Source organism: Macaca nemestrina, chromosome 4 (genome assembly GCF_043159975.1).
Source record: "Macaca nemestrina isolate mMacNem1 chromosome 4, mMacNem.hap1, whole genome shotgun sequence".
Taxonomy (NCBI): domain Eukaryota; kingdom Metazoa; phylum Chordata; class Mammalia; order Primates; family Cercopithecidae; genus Macaca; species Macaca nemestrina.
The window spans coordinates 178,735,818-178,750,149 of NC_092128.1; the positions used below are offsets into that span (position 1 = coordinate 178,735,818).

The 14,332-nt window shown below is 42.6% G+C and overlaps 1 protein-coding gene across 19 annotated transcripts in view; it reads right to left on the bottom strand.

Moving 5' to 3' along the window:
- The window catches only part of LOC105472675 (RUNX family transcription factor 1), a 1,100,727-nt gene that overhangs the window by 904,361 nt on the left and 182,034 nt on the right, over positions 1-14,332 (bottom strand). The window lies entirely within an intron of this gene.

Consider the following 14,332-nt stretch of genomic DNA (forward strand, 5'->3'; position numbering starts at 1 on the left):
AAATTTGTCTTGGAAAGAGGACTTCCATCGATTGTCAGAGACGAGAGAGTGTTCCCTACGTGAAGCATAGCGGGGGTGGGGGAGGACCATGATGGTGAGAATTTAAATATTTAAATTCATCCTTGGGGGACAGGGCATCGATTGACACAGTTGGCATAGCAAGGCCAGGGTGGGAATAAATGGGAGAGAAAGTTAGAGAAGGAGAAGCAGCTAATAAAAGTCTTTGAATACTACACTGTAGCATTTAGAGGATTCACAAAGAATGACTTCAGCAGGTACATACAAGCCAGCCTAACCAAAAGCAAAGACAACGGAATGTCTCATGCATAAGAGTTCTCTGCCTAAATTATTTTTGATCTATTGGCACATCTTTTATAATCTACTAAAAAATTAAATTTTTCATTCATCTATTGTATTCAACAAGCAAAAGCTGCAAGCCCAGATTATTAATGATGTCAGATCTTGTATTCCTAAAACAAATGCATAACAGTCCCATTTCTGATGACAAAAAGAGAGTCATTTGTTTCAATCATGGAGCACAAATCTTATTAAACATTGCCAACCTACTGCCAAGCTGGCTGCTCACCAATGCACGGCTACAGAACAAATGGAATCCAGAGGACTGTCAATCTTCAGATAGTGTCACTGCCCCCAAAATAATAAACTTAGGGGGAGATAAATCTGTTATGACTTGAACATTTTTGCTTCTTAACTCTGGAGTCTTCAAGTTCAGCAATTTCATAATTCTTTCATGCGGCAATAAGGCTGTTTGGCAAATGCTGGTGAGAATGGCTAAACTGAGTTTACCTGCATATAAACCTTATACACACTCATATCATCAACTGACTTACCCTTTCAGGAAAGTAACTTAGTAAGGGAAATAAAAAGCATTAATAATATGCATGCCTTTTGATCCAATAAGTCTGTTCCTCAGTCTAAGGAAATAATACAGAATACAGAAAAGATGTTGCACTTAAGAATGTCCATCACACTGTTGTTTCTAATGGCCAAAAAATAAAAATAAATATTGAGCCAACCCATTTTCCAATAGAAGGGGCATATTTAATAATGCCCCAGGCCTGGAAAGAAATGTTTATGGTGTAATGTTACATATACACTATGCCCTATATAGTGTGATTTCAAGTATATGAATAAGATTCCCAGAATGAAGAATAATCAAGAAAAGCACCAAAATTTTGACAATAGCTTTTTTTTTTGAGTGTTGAGATTTTATGTGCCTATTTATGTTCTTTTTTCTTTGCTGTATTTTCAAAACTTTCTCAATGATCACGCATCACTTTTAAAAGCCAGTACAACACAAGAACAGAAAACCAAACACTGCATGCTCTCACTCATAAGTGGGAGTTGAACAATAAGAACACATGGACACAGAAAGGATAACACACACTGGGGCCTGTCGGGGGGTTGGGGGACCAGGGGAGGGATAGCATTAGGAGAAATACCTAATGTTGATGACAGACTGATGGGTGCAGCAAACCACCATGGCACGTGTACACCTATGTAACAAACCTGCACTTTTCGAACATGTACCCCAGAATATAAAGTATAATTAAAAAAAAAAAAAGAACTATCAAAACATTTCTGAACAAGTTCCTCCTGGAAGGTCGTTGAGCTGGGACACACCAGGAGGAGTGAAGGGCAAAGGTAAGGAGGGAAAACAAGAAGCGAGGGAAGTTCCTGTTGCCCCAGAAGGAGAAACGTGTTTCAGGATTGCCAAAAGGAGCTTAGAATGATTTTGAGGGAATGAGGCCAGGGTTAGGGTGTTTCCAGGGTCTCAGAATAGGACCAGCTCCCACCCAGATGCCCTTGAGGTAGGAGACATTAAATTTTAAAAAAAGAAAAAAAAAAAAACACTGAGTTTAGAAGGACCCAAAAAGAAGCAAGGTTTATGTTCCAATTCTTAGAATTCTGGGCGACCACTTGAGGGTGGTGCCCAAAGGTAACATGAGGTGATCCCAGCAAAGTAGAAATGTCAGAGTAGGATCTGGAGGCCCTGAAATAACCACCACCCCAGATGTCCACAGCCTGAGAAGCAAGGCATAGAAAGATCCAGAAGTTGCCATGAGCCTCAGTGGTGAACAGGTCAATGGACTGAAGAGGCACAGAGTGCAGACAAGGAGGGGCCAAGTGACGACACTAATGACCAAGTAGCCTACAGGAACCTCAGACAAGGCCAGCAGATGCTGCAACATACCCAAGACCAGAAGGGTCTACTGTTCTGTCCAGTTTACCCCCACAGCCTCAAGCACGCAGAGTTAAGTAAATTATACTCCTAGCTAACAGCTAATGACATACCATCACTTAATGGTGCAATCTCCTCATTAGGTTCTGATTGATTAATTGCCTTTTATTCCCATTCCCATAACCACCTATCTCTCCTGCCATGGGCATGCACTCCATTGTCTTTTACTAATTTGGATGTATTCTTGAGATTTACGTAGTTTTCATTTGAATAAATGGTAATATGCTAAGCAATGATGGTTTTTTGTTTGTTTGTTTGTTTGTTTGTTTTTGAGACGGAGTCTCACTCTGTTGCCCAGGTTGGAGTGCAGTGGCGCGATCTCCACTCACTGCAAGCTCCACCTCCCGGGTTCATGCCATTCTCCTGCCTCAGCCTCCCGAGCAGCTGGGACTACAGGCACCCGCCACCACACCCGGCTAATTTTTTGTATTTTTAGTAGAGACAGGGTTTCACTGTGTTAGCCAGGATGGTCTCAATCTCCTGACCTCGTGATTCGTCCAACTCGGCCTCCCAAAGTGCTAGGATTACAGGCGTGAGACATCGCACCCGGAACCTGATCCTCTTTTCTTCCTTTCTCTGCTCAGCACTATGTGTTTAAGGTCTAGTCATTCTGATGTGTGTATGCCTACTTTCGTTTTTCTTGATTTATGAAACTTTCCCCACAGCAACAAACACCTCAGATTCAGTCAACTCCAGCACAGGCACTTCTGCAATAGATCTTCTTTTGTGTGTTTTCTTATGGACCCCTTTGAGAATCTCTCTGATATTTATCACCTGGACTGGAACTTAAGCGACACACCTGCTCAACCTAAGGCTTGTTTCTTGCCTTTAAACATGGTTCATAAGTCTTCACTTCTATCAACAATGCTTGAAAGGTGCAGTTTTCCCAAATCCACACCCACGCACGCACACATATACACACACCCCTGTAAGAGACACAGAGTACATTGCCCAGGTGCCACTTCAAGGAAGGACTTGCTGCCCAGCTGCAGGGAGTGTGGTCAACAGGTGGCCTCCAGCTGTCAGCAACTGCAGGGTCTTGCCTTGATTGCAGAACACGTAGTCTTTCACCTCCTGGAGTTGATTATCTGACCAATGCCAAATACAGATTGGCCCCAGGTTTCGCCCCTCCCAGGGCAGCCTGCTGCTGGGTGTATAAAGGGCCAGCTATCTCAGCCAGGTGCCTGCAACCCTGAAGGGCAACCTCCACTCCAGCTCCTTCTGGGTTGGGTGAGACTTTGTCCTGTTACATCACACGTCTACTTCTCCCGCCAGTCTTGCATCCTCCCCACTCTCTTCTCAGCTCATTCCAAATAAACACCTTAAGTCAAACCTTGATTCAATGTCGGCTCAGTATGTGCTCTGGGAGAGCCCAGCCTACAACAGCACGGCTCAACTTCTTAATTTTGCCAATCCACTGTGTAGAAAATGGCATCTCATTGTATTCATTTTCATTTCACAGCTTCCTAATAATTTAGAACACTTATTAATACAAATATTACTTGTTCAGTGATCCCTTCCTCTGAATTTATTTGTTATAACCATTTTCTTAGATTTTGTGGCATTTTCTTAATATGCAAGAATTCCTTGGTAGCTGGTATTGAACCCTGGTATTCTTTTTTTTTTTTTTTTTTTTTTGAGATGGAGTCTCTGTCTGTCACCCAGGCTGGAATGTAGTGGCATGATCTCAGCTCACTGCAACCTCCACCTCCTGGGTTCAAGTGATTCTCCTGCCTCAGCCTCTCAAGTAGCTGGGACTACAGGCGCATGCTGCCATGCCCGGCTAATTTTTGTATTTTTAGCAGAGACGGGGTTTCACTATGTTGACCAGGTTTGTTTCGAACTCCTGACCTCATGATCTTCCCCGCCTTGGCTTCCCAAAGTGCTGGGATTACAGGCGTGAGCCACCGCACCCGGCCTAATACTCACGAAGATATTCTTCTACATTTTTTTCTATTACCTTTATAGTACTATATTTTATATTTAGGTTTTTAATTTATCTGGAGCTCAGCTTTGTACATGGTAGTGAACATGACTGGGATTCAGTTTTTTTTACATTCAGGTGGAGAGGAAGTTTTCTCAGCAGAAATAAAGGAAAAAATAGTGATATCACCACATGGGAAGGGGAGAGGTCTGCAAGGGGAATAACAACCACTGGTAGAGGCATATTATTTAAAGATAGAAAGTTAACCACTAGAAGTAACTAATAACAGCTAAAAACAGAAGCAGTTAAAGGTAAAGGCCTCCAGGGATGGAGGAGGGCAGGAAGTTAGAGAAAAGGGGGAAGCAGCGGCTGCAATGTCCTTGTTTCTCTTGTATTACCTCAGTAATTTTTTATTATTCTTACTTGAGTTAAACTTTTAAAAAATCACACTTGTTATGAATCCTTCCCAAGGGACCTCTGATTTCCTGAGTCAGAGATTCATCCAAGTCCTACTTATTCCCCACCCACCCATTGCATGCATTCCTTTTCAAATGACTCCCCAAATGCATACATCACCATAGACACACTTTATGACACCTTGGGGATGGGAATCAGCCCAACTGAGATAGAGAGTGAGCGGAGGGTCCCCAGTGGATGATGAAGCCACAAGGCCAGTGGAGATGGGGTTTGCAAAGAGTCTATGGGTCCCTTTATTTTCCCACAGCAGATGTGTTCTTGCTGAAAAGGGAAGGGCATATCATTAAGTTATTCTGCAGTAAGGTATCTGTCTGCGAGTATATACCGCTCTCATCCTCCCCCTAAAGATAGTTTAACTGTCCACTGTCTACTGTCCAGCAAATTCAGATCACCAAGAACCACCATATACTATTGTATAGGTTCTAGATGTGAAGGCCCTAAAAATTCCCTAAAGCTGTGTTTCTGGATGAGGCATCATTGTGCTTTGCAAAGAGCACTGGACTGGGAATCAGGGAGCTGCATTCTGTCCACTGGCTTTGACCTTGAACCAGTCCGCCAACTCTATGAGCTTAAATTTCCTCTAAGAAAATAGGTTAACAGATATTAGTTTCTAACACCCCATCCCATTTTAACTACCTATGATTAAAACATATGATTATATTCCTGGAGAATCCCATGGTAGCAAAATATTTTTTAAAATGTGTTTTGAATCCAACAAGTATATTTCACCAAAATTGATGACAAGGCAAAAATCTTTATTTGTGCATTCAATTGTCCTTTTAAAATATGTCCTTTAAATGCATTAACTGGTTAGTAAATAACTGAAATAATTTCACAATCTAATAAGTGCACATTAGAATCCAACACAGCTTCTGAGTGTTCTACTTAAGAAAAGATGAATCCTTAACATTTTTATGCTTCTTAGACATTTATAATATTGCCAGTTCATTAGATGAATATATTGCCATACTTCATGACTGCTCAAAGTTTTGTTATCAGCCCAAATATTTGACATTCTGGAAAGTGAGAGACATCTCTGTGGGCTAACCTTCCTTCTTGTGTTCACACAGCATTTCATCAGACCTATATTAAAAAATCGGCAAGGTATTGTGGTTTGTGCCTATAACCCCAGCAATTTGGGAGGCCAAGATGAGAGCGTCGCTTGAGACCAGGAGTTTGAGATCAGCCTTAGCAACATAGCAAGGCCCTGTCTCTATAAAAAAAAAAAAAAAAAATTAAAAATCAGCCTGGTGTTGTGGCATACGCCTTTAGCCCTAGCTACTTGTGAGGCTGAGGTGAGAGGATCACTTGAGCCCAGAAGTTTGAAACTGCAGTGAGCTATGATTGTGCACTCCAACCTATGCCACAGAGATAACCTATAAGAGAAAAAAAGAAAGAAGAAAGAAGGAAGGAAGAGAGAGAGAGAGAGAGAGAGAAGGAAGGAAGGAAGGGAAGGAAAGAGAAAGGAAGGAACCCGGGAAAGGAGGGAGGGAGATAGGGGGAGAGAGAGAGAGAGAGAGAGAGAGAGAGAGAGAGAGAGAGAGACAGAAAGAAAAGAAGGGAAGGAAGGAAGGAAGGAAAAGAGAAAGGAAGGAGGGAAGGAAGAGAGGGAGAAAGAAAGGAAAGGGAAGGAAGGAAGGAAGGAAGGAAGGAAGGAAGGAAGGAAGGAAGGAAGGAAGGAGACAGAGAAAGGAAGGAAGGAAGGAGGGAAGGAAGGAAAAAGAAAAGAAGGAGAAAAGAGAGAAAGAGAAAGAGAAGAAGGAAGGAAGGAGGGAGGGAGGAAAGGGAGGAGGGAGGGAGGAAAGGAAGGAGGGAGGGAGGGAGGAAAGGAAGGAGGGAAGGAAGGAAGGAAGGAAGGAAGGAAGGAGGGAAGGAGGGAAGGAGGGAAGGAAGGAAGGAGGGAGGGAGGGAAGGAGGGAAGGAAGGAAGGAGGGAGGGAGGGAAGGAGGGGAGGGAGGGAAGGAAAGAAGGAAAAGAGAAGGGAAGGAAGGAGGGAAGGAAGGAGGGAAGGAAGGAGGGAAGGAAGGGAGGGAAGGAAGGGAGGGAAGGAAGGGAGGGAAGGAAAGGAGAAAGAAAGAAAAAAGAAAAGAAGGAAAAGAAAAGAAAGGGAGGGAGAGAGGGAGGGAGGAAGCAAAGGAGGAAGGAAAAGAAAGAGAAAGGAAGGAAGGAGGAAGGAAGGAAGGGAGGGAAAGAAAGAAAAAGAAAGAGTGAAAGAAAGAAAAGAAAAGAGAGAGAGGAAAGAAGGAAGGAAGGGAGGGAGGGAGGGAGGGAAAGAAGGAAGGGAGGGAGGGAGGGAGGGAGGGAAAGAAGGAAGGAAGGAAGGGGAAGGAAGCAAGGAGAAGGAAGGAAGGAAGGAAGGAAGGAAAGAAGCGGGGGAGAGAAAAGAAAAGAAGGAAGGAGAAAAGAGAGAAAAGAAAGAAAGAAAGAGGAAAAGAAAAGAAATCTCCCCTATTTCCTATAGTGAAGCCAGGTAACAGCTTCCCTAAGCCCTTCTAATCATTTGTCAAATGCACCTGGAAAAATCCCACACCTTGATGACTTGAATTTTCCATTCCCAGCTAAAGAAAGTCAGGAGATCCAATGTTTGTTTTTTCTACTGTTTGTAGGGAAAAAAAAAGTGTATGGCATTTTCTACCCTGCAGTGCTCCCTGTTATGGGAACTGGTTGGTGTCCCAGTGTACATTTGAACAAATGATCGGTTATTTCATATGTATCAGTATATTATAGTTTTTCTACAAAAAGGGAAAACATTATAATATGAATTATTGAACATAACTAATTAAGCAATCTATGAGTTGTTGGCCATTTAGGTCATTCCAGCTTTTCCCTGCTGAACAACCTAAGGATGACAGAACCAAAAGCTTAATTCAAATACAGTCAGAAGGAAAATGCTTTTTAGTTATATAGCAAAAATAGAAAATTGGAGTTCTTTGCTGATGATGGGAAAGAACAAAAAGACAACATCCCCTTGTGGTTCAGAGACTGAAACCTGAAAAGGGAAGGAGAATCCCCTAAAAATGGGTGCAGGAATCCCTACTCTCCCTTTCTCTCCTCTTATTCATTCCCCTTCTTGGCCTCCTCTGCCTAAGCTGGAGTCAGGGACTTGTGTGTTCCCCACAGAGACTCGCACCAGGCTGCCATCTGGCCCTGGCCCTGACCCAGTGGGCACTAATTATCCTCAGTCAGCAGATGTGGCATCTCCTTCTTGACATGTGTCCCCTCAGGCCCTGCATGGTATTTGATGACGTGGACCACAGTTTTCTTCTGAAATTGCGCCCTCCTCTTCTGGCTTCTAGGATAACTCTTTCTAAGACCACTCTCTGTTCTTCCCATCATCAAATGCTGCTCTTCACCACGGTGCTTTCCCTGACTTTCTTGACAGCTTTTCCAAGGGAAATTCCATCTTTCATAGGGCCAAACCTTAGCCACGTGATGATGACTCCGACTGAATTCTCTATAGAGTTCCAGGACAAAATTTTCAGTTTCTAATTGTATCTTCTCCATCTTGCATTTTAAAAATTTAAATACATTCATTTCTCTCCTGATTCCACTAAAAAGAAAAAAATTTTGATCTCTTTGCCAAGTTCTTTCAATTAATGTTACCATATTATCCCATTCATTCAGGTTTGAAATCTCATAGTCGTCTTTAACTCTTCTTTATTCCTATATCTAATCAGCCACTATCTTCTGCCAGTTCTATTTCCCCAAAACGGTCACATTTTGATTACTTGAGGCTGAATTAAACATGGTTGAGGCTGAGCAGTGAGTTGGGGCCCCTTTACCTCTTCAGCTGAGAGCATTTGTTGGCCAACTCTCAGGTGGAGAAGCAAGAACCCTGAAAGCAGAAGAGCTGCCTTTGATGTAAGCAGGGAAGACAGATCAGAACTCTGTTTGGCCTCCCTTTCTCAGCCTCCTGCCTCCACCCCAAGTCATATATACTCCCAAGACTGGACCCATTTCCAAAGTGAATGATCAGCATTCATCCACTAACCAGAAGCATGTCCCAGCCCTCTTCTGTGTCCCGCCATTAGAAAATCACAAGCTGACGGTAGCTTCGATTTAGTTCCAATTAGGAATTAATATCATCTTCTTCACTACCAATTTCTCCCAGTTAATGGAATATGAACGGTAATTCCAGAATCTTTTATCTCCTTTCTCACTACCATAGCCCCTATTCAAATCTTCAGCATCTCACATCTAGATGATTGTAGAAAGAGCCTGCTGGTCTTCTCTGCTTACAGTCACATTCCAATTTAGCTCTCACCTTGCATTATTCTAATATACACCCTAGATCATATTGCTTCTTGATCAAAAGCTTCAATGGTCAAGTATTGAACATTGCTTATCTATCACTGACATTGCTAGTATTCCTGCTATAACAAGTTCTCCCTTATTCAGAATCCATTTAAAATGTAGTGCAAAACACACACAAACTGACAGTAACCTAAGTGCCCACCAGTAAGGAATTGTTAAGTAAAGTCTAGTACATCCATGACATGAGATAATAGGAGGTTATCCATCATATGGAATAATAGGAAGTCATTTGAAAGGATGAGATGATAGCAGCCGGGCGCGGTAGCTCATGCCTGTAATCCCAGCACTTTGGGAGACCAAGGTGGGCGGATCACGAGGTCAGGAGATTGAGACCATCCTGGCTAATCTGGTGAAACCCCGTCTCTACTAAAAATACAAAAAAAAAATAGCCTGGTGTGGTGGCATGTGCCTGCAGTCCCAGCTACTTGGGAGGCTGAGGCAGGAGAATCTCTTGAACCCGGGAGGTGGAGATTGCAGTGAGCTGAGATCGTGCCACTGCACTCCAGCCTGGGCGACAGAGCAAATCTCCATCTCAAAAAAAAAAAGAAAAGAAAAAAAAAGAATGAGATGATGGCATACAAATATATCTACCACATATATTCCTTGTTTTATGTTTTACAGGCAAACCAAAATTTAGGAAGAACACACATCAAACAGTTATAACCCATAGCCATCTCAGGAGTGAGATTAAGGGAAAATAGGGATTCTATGTTTATTTTGTAATTGTTTTATAAGTGTCTGTATTCTTAAAATGTGTTACAGCATGCAGGTATTATTTTTAAATATCTAAAGCCAATAAAGGTTTATAAATGCATTTGTTATCTAAGAGCTTCATTCAGAAATTATCATTATATTTCTATTTGGGGTACATTAACATATGTGTATGTATAAACCTAAGATTTAATAATATAATGTACTCACTAGACTGTGTTCATTAAAGGTAGAGTTTGTATAGTCAATTTGCTTTTGTATTTTCCCAGAATGCTTCTCAGAATCTGTATAGTGCCTGGCATATTAGAAGAGACGTGTGTGTGTGTGTGTGTGTGTGTGTGTGTGTGTGTGTGTGTATAAGATTTGCTACATATTTCTCTAACTTCATAGAATATGATGGAACATGTACTGTGATCCTAGAATCATTTCTCTATTGCTGTACACAAGCCCATATATATGACAGTAGTTTTGCATATTTGCAAATGCAAATATATACACAACCAAATGGGAGAATGATCTGCATATTGTCATTGTGCTGACAAACCTGTCTTGATCACTGCTATGGGGACTCCAAATTACCGAGGGCTTTGAAAAGGACAAGAGCAATTCCATAGGGAATAGGCAATTAGGTTTTGGAACAACGTGCACAGGCTGGCGTTAACTGGTTCCCGTGAGTCAGGGCCATTCCATTTTGGGGGTTAAACACATCAGCAAGATGTCCCTCTCTGTGCAGCTGACAAGGGGGAGTTCTACCCCATACACCGAGGGACAGGGGTCCCAGAATCTTCTGCGGAATGAGGAAACAAATTCCAACCCTCAAATAACCTGATTGGAAAGGGAATGTTTTTATATACGTTCGTCTCCAAAATCCAGCCAGCAAATGATAAACATTAGCTGGTGTTTAGCTAAATGTTAAAAATCTTATTGAGGCAAAGGCAATTCTAGAAAGGAACAACAACAAAAAAAGCCAGCTCAGCCTCTGCCCCATGGCCTCGATTTCTCTCCCAAACCCCATGAAGCTGAGAGGTGGAAAGTCTAGAAACAGAATTGAACATGTCTAATCTCTTTTACAACAATGTTCTTATTTTAACCCATGTCATCAGGGGAAATGGCTGAAAATAGTGACAAATACAACATCAATAAACATAATAATAATTGATTTCCCAGAGATGAAAAATTTGAAATTAGTGGCCATTTCCCCCTAGAGCATTGGTTGATTAATTTAATATTCATCTTAGTCTTTCAAAGACATCCTCTTACGCTGAGCTGCTCTGCCAGACTTTGTGATGGGTTTTGTGGTTTAGGGCCCGGTGGTTAAAGTATATTGCACAGTTCTGCAGTTTTAAAGAGAATTCTGATAGTTTAAGGATGACTGCAGCCAACAATAGCAAGAACAAAAGTTAAGACACATCAAGCAATTAAATTGCCAGAGATTGGAACTGGAATTTTTCATACAGGATATAAGTTCAGTGACTGCACTACTCAACGTTTTTCTAGCTTACGTATCCAAGCAACAGAATTTGAGAGGTACAACCTCTATTCCCCCAGAGCACCAACACCCAACTTTCACGTAATTAATTCAGAATCTCAACACAGAGCAAGGTGAATTTCAAGTGACTATTCTCCTTCCTCTCTCCCTTCTTTCTTTCCCTTTTCCCCTTCCTTTCTTACTCATCTTTCTCCCCTTCCCTCCCTCCCTCATTTCCTTCTTCCTTTCTTCCTTCTCACCTTTAAACCATTTCAAAGTTTGATGTTCATATTTATCCTGAGAGACAAGTGAAATAAGCATTATTATCCTTTTTTACAGACAAATGAAATGAGACACAGAGGTTCAGTGACTTTCCCAGACTTTCTTGTGACTGAATAAATAGCCCAGGGAAAGAAGTTTTGAACCTCCTGAGTTCCAGGTTGGCACTTTCTCTTTTTCATTTTTTATTATACTTTAAGTTCTGGGGGTACATGTGCAGAACATGCACTTTGTTACATAGGTATACAAGTGCCATGGTGGTTTGCTGCACCCATCAACCCATCACCTACATTAGGAATTTCTCCTAATGGTATCCCTCCCCTAGCCTCCCCACCCCCAACACGCCCCAGTGTGTGATGTTCCCCTCCCTGTGTCCATGTGTTCTCATCATTCAATTCCCACTTATGAGTAAGAATATGTGGTGTTTGGTTTTGTTTGCTGAGAATGAGCGTTTCCAGCTTCATCCACATCCCTGCAAAGGACATGAACTCATCCTTTTTTATGGCTGCATAGTATTCCATGTGTATATGTGCCACATTTTCTTTATCTAGTCTATCATCGGTGGACATTTGGGTTGGTTCCAAGTCCTTCGTTAGCACTTTTTCTACAAGTAGCTGGCCCCAGAGCATGTCAGGGAGAACTCCAGCCTGGGCCATCAATCACAGCTTCATCCATCATCCCTGTGAGCACTCCTGCATGGAGTCAGCATCGGGGTGTGCAGAGGCACCCTTACCTCTTGTCCATTACCAAATGCCGCATCATGAGAAATATCTACTTTATCATTTTAAACATGTAAGAGTAAACTGGCTTCCACATTCTTAGGAACTAGGAATACATCAGATCTCTTTATCAGACCTCATCTGCACAGGTGAGCCTAAACCCCTTGTTTTGGAAATGTCTGATATGGCTCCTGGCACTGGGTGCCTGGTCCCTTCCCTTCAGAGTTTCCCCTACTTTTCCTGGGACCATTGCTATGCAGTGTAATTTGTCCTGTCCTGAGCCCCTAAGACACTCGGTCTAGTATCCTTGTCCCCATAAATCTACCAGAGGACGGTGATTTTGATTTCCACTGTCTCAAATGCATGCACTTTGACCTCACACTCTCATTTTTCTGCACCATCTCAGGGTCCCTACTATTGTATCCAGGAGGTCTAAAAAACCTTCTGTGAAGACATATTTAACCTCCAAATAAAGCATTTGTAATTATTTCCCAGGACAGTTATTCATCTACAAACTCATCCGCAGTGGATTTACCTAAGGAAAGTAAACAACAGGAGGTAAATTAGGGACTTTCACGAATGCAGTCTTCCCTGTGACACCCTGCACAGAATAACTCTCCCTAAACAAGGGTAAAGGTGAGATGGCAGCACTGTTAAGTCATCTGAAGGCCAAGCTTCCTAGGTCATGTCAGTATCAGGCATCAATAAAGGACTCTGGTAAATAAATGAAGCCATTTCTCCAAGGAATAAAAAAAAAAATCATCACTTTTAAATGCTTAAGAATGCATTTTGTCAACATGTTTTCATTAAGATACAGCTTTCTGAAACGTATCAGAAACAAAGGGAAGAAAAATCTCTTCCTTTCCTTTCCAAACTTCTGCCTTCCAGAGCATTTGAGGCAGAGCGATGCTGGGAATATAAGAAACAGAAACAGTGGGGAGGGCAGAGCTGAGGAATCAAGTTAGAGCAGCAGACACAGCCTGTGTCACTGACCATGGTCTCCTGCACGGGCCCCATTTATAACCTGGTCTTTAACTTTGTTTATCTTCGTGGACATTCGCAGAAGCATCGTACTTTCCAGAAGTTGGGGCCCTATAATCATTATTTGTCTTTGGAGAAAATGGGATTATGGGCCTTTAATTGCTCTTCTCAGAAAGTCGATGTTGTAATAGATCACTCTTCACTGACCCTCTTCTCCAGGTGGGGCTTCTGCGTTTTCACGGTTTCCCCTTGGCCTTGGCGTTGTAACAAAAAACAGTAAAGGTGGGCTCCTCGGTACTAAACCTCAACCACAAGCAGAAAGGAAGTGGAGAAGGCTCACCTTCTTCAGTGTTTGAGAGTGGAAACCCCCAGCTGTCCTAGGAACGAGCACCTGTTTATGGAAGTGAATGCAAATTGTAGAGGTTTCCAACTTGTGTGCATCTGCTACAGCCACCACAACAAAGGACCACAGACTGGGCGGCCCGAACCACAGACATTCATTTCTCACCGTCCCGGAGGCTGGAAGTCTGAGATCCAGGTGTCGGCAGGGTTGGCTCCTTCTGAGGCTGTGTGGGAAGGCTCTGTTCCAGGCCTCTGTCCTGGGCTTGTAGATGCCATCCTCTCCCTGTGTTTTCACACCATCTTCCCTCTGTGCATGTCTGTCTCTGTGTCCAAATGTCCCCTTTTACCTTTTAGTGAGGTCACCAATCACTAGGTTAGGGCTCACCCTAACGACACACTTTTAACTTGACGACCTCTAGTAAATATCCTATTTCCAAATAAGGTCACATCTTGAGGTACTAGGAATTAGGCCTTCCAATGTGTGAATCTGACAGGGAATCATTCAACCCGCAACACAGCTCAATTAAATCATCCCAGGTTTCAGACAGAGGATGGTTTGGGGTGAAGAAGACTGTCTCCCCCAGTTGGCAGCAGCTGTGGTTTTCCTGTCCTTCTCCTGCGTGTGGTTTCACCTCCGCAGTCAGCTTTCAGCTCTGAAGGGCAATGACTAAGGGCTCTTTGGGTACACAGAGGTGAGTCGTTCTGATAAGATTGGGGAAGATCCTAGAAGACCCCTGGATGTGCCAGTGGACTCTGAATGTTTTGCTTGGCTAAGTTCTGATGTGATATCCCCTACTGCAGGTAAGGCATGACAGAAACCAAGGAGTGAGTACAGAAGGGAGTGGTCAACAAAG